The sequence below is a fragment of the Oryzias latipes genome, chromosome 16 (assembly GCF_002234675.1).
Source record: "Oryzias latipes chromosome 16, ASM223467v1".
Lineage (NCBI taxonomy): Eukaryota > Metazoa > Chordata > Actinopteri > Beloniformes > Adrianichthyidae > Oryzias > Oryzias latipes.
In genome coordinates, this window is record NC_019874.2 from 12,467,315 (window position 1) to 12,470,159 (window position 2,845).

The 2,845-nt window shown below is 32.7% G+C and overlaps 1 long non-coding RNA gene across 1 annotated transcript; it reads right to left on the reverse strand.

The window, feature by feature from the left end:
• Positions 1–584: 584 nt before the first annotated feature.
• LOC111948996 lies at positions 585–2,371 on the reverse strand. Its single transcript, XR_002875001.1, has 3 exons — positions 2,236–2,371; positions 2,008–2,169; positions 585–1,027 (listed from the first exon to the last, which is right to left on the reverse strand). It is a non-coding gene; the product is annotated as an uncharacterized LOC111948996 (long non-coding RNA).
• Between the last annotated feature and the right edge of the window lie 474 nt (positions 2,372–2,845).

Sequence of the window (2,845 nt, forward strand, 5' to 3'; positions counted from 1 at the left end):
ATATGCTAACGTGGCTAACTCTTCTAAAATGGCTAACGTGTTACAAACAAGTTCTAGGCTGTGTCCGCATTCCTTACTACTCAAAAACTATGTAGTGTAGGACTATCTTGTGGCTTGGATTTTAAAAGCGCTGCAAAATGGCGAATGCACTGTATAGTTCACCAAGCAGTGAGTAGTGAAGGAATTTAGACACAAACCTAGTTACACTGAAAAAAATAACTAATAAGATTTACTAAAGAAAATCCTCGTAACAATTTGCACTAACAATTCTTAAGTAATTTTTAATGCGTTTATGGACATATAAATTACAAACAATGATCTAGTAAAATTTACTTAACTTCCACAAGTCACATTATGATGGAATCTTAAGTAATGTTTACTTGGTGATATTTCTTTTACAAGGTTCATTTACTTAGTTTAATTAAGTAAAATGTACAATACTTTACTAAAGAAGGTGTTGAAAATATTTAAACTTATTTAGCTATTACTGTTAAGTATTACATATTACATCTGAGTAAACTTAAATATGATTTTCAAATATTTTCACCCTGACCCAATCTCCACAATAAATGAAACAAAAAACATACTTTGCAACTGTTTATTCATCAATGACAAATACTTTGCTCTTTTATTCAGTTTACATTTCCTCCAACACAAAATTATCAACCAATACTTTGTCCATGTAATCGATTTAAGTATTCTCCAATAAAATATTAATTTTCTGTTCATGTAATCAATTAAAATTTTCTAAAACACAAAAATATTAAATAATAATATTAAATATTAAATAACTTAATATACTTTGTTCATGTAATCAGTTTACATTTCCTCCAACACAATATCATTAAACAAACAGTCCATAAATGTACCCCATCAGCAGAGCACCGGCTTTTGCAGTATTTTGACACTGGGAAAGGATCTTTTGTCCCTCAAGAACCATTTTGCCATCAACTGGATCTTCTTCAGTAGAATGGACAACAAAGATTTTCATGTCTGCATCATGAAAGGGATCACAGTGAACATCCTCCTGTAACAGAAAAATAAAATAAATGAATAAAGTTAAAAAGCCAATTACATTAAAGGCAGTGAATCAGGGAATTCAGTTTCTGGACTATTCTGAAATGTCATTTGCTCATCAAAACATTGCCTGGGGTATTTCTTCTATTTCGCTGAGGCATTTAAGTAAGCATTCATTTTTAAAAGAGGTTTTTATATGTACTGCAATTTTAAGCTAAAGAAAAAGTTGGTTCCATGTTTCATTATCTGCAGTGCAGACCAATCAGACCTCAGCATTTTGTATGAGGGCAAAAATGGAGGTTCTCCAGTGAGCGGTAGCATCCAGGTGACTTTCCTGCAGCTGGTGGTGAAACCAAAACTCACTGAAGTTAGAGCGGTGCTGATTAATCTGGTAAACTTAGAAACAGTGCCGAGCTCACCGATACATTCGCCAATTTCCAAAAATAGAAAGTCCAAACACACAACATCGATCAGTGGTATCAAAAAAAGAAAAGTAGTAATATTTATAACTTTATTCTTGTAAATTTACGCATTTTAAATTCTTACGTTTACAACTTTTAAAGTAAAAAAACATATGACTTTAAATAACACAAACTTACGGGGCAAAAGTAAAAATGTAGTATGTGACTTTTAAAGTCATAAATGTACAACCGAATTCTCATAATTTGAGTTATAACTTTTTTCTTGTAAATGTAGGACTTTAGTCGTAATCATAAAAGAACAAAAATGCTGTTGCAAAACTGGCCCTAATACTCCGTTGTAGTGTGTGCAGTATGATGTAATTGAAAAAGAAATGGGACTTAGAGTAATCACTTACTCATAAGTAACATACTTAATCATCCTGACTAAGGCGTCTCATCATGAACAAAAGTTAGTGGCACTTAAAACCAGTGTTATTTTCTGTTTTAAGTAGTAGTCATGTAGAAAGATGCCATTTAATTGTGCAACACAAAAAGTAAAAGTAACAAAAGTGATTTTGACTAAACCCACCTGTCTAAGTTTTTGCAAAATCAGCATAATCTTGCTTCCAACAATCCCTCCTTTTGCCTCCATCAGACCAATACGTTTTGGTGTGCAGTTGTCGAGTTGTACATGAACATCTGCTCCACGGAAATGGGTGTAACCATCATCCCATGATGATTCCTCTATGATCTAAAAAATAAACAAATAAGTAAATTTAAGATGCACAAAAATGTTCAAGAATTACAAGCCTCATACCTCAGCTTTAGAAAATAAAGCAGGCAATCTCTCCATGAAATCTTTAATGGCAGGGTTGGACCTCACTACTTCAAGCCGTTGGCTGGAGAACGTGTCCACGTCCTTGTTCCTACTGAACTATCCCCTATATTAGCACCCTAAAGAAGAACAAAAAAAGAATAACACCAACACAATGACACACAGAGAACTTTAAACAAGCACATGCATAAATATAACTTCATAAAATCAAAAAATGTTACAATAATTGATTGCTAAAATTAGTTTTATTTTCTACTTGCCTGAATAAAGCTGTTTGTTTCCCAATCCAATCTCTTCTCTGGTAATTCATCCACTAACAAGTATCTCCTGTTGGTAAAAAATATGTTTAGATAGAACATGCATTAATTCAATTATTAGCTTTGTATTATTTGACTAAATTACAAAACTATATGAACATTTATATTCCGTTTCTGTTTTGAATTAAGTGCACACAATTAAAGTCTCTAAGTAACACTTTCAATGAAAGTGTCATTTGGCTGTGGTCATCAATTTTTCACCAAAGTTTTAAAGCATCCTTCTCCTGCAGTCCTCATCTTGACTTTCACACTTTACTAGGAGTTTGCAGCGTCTC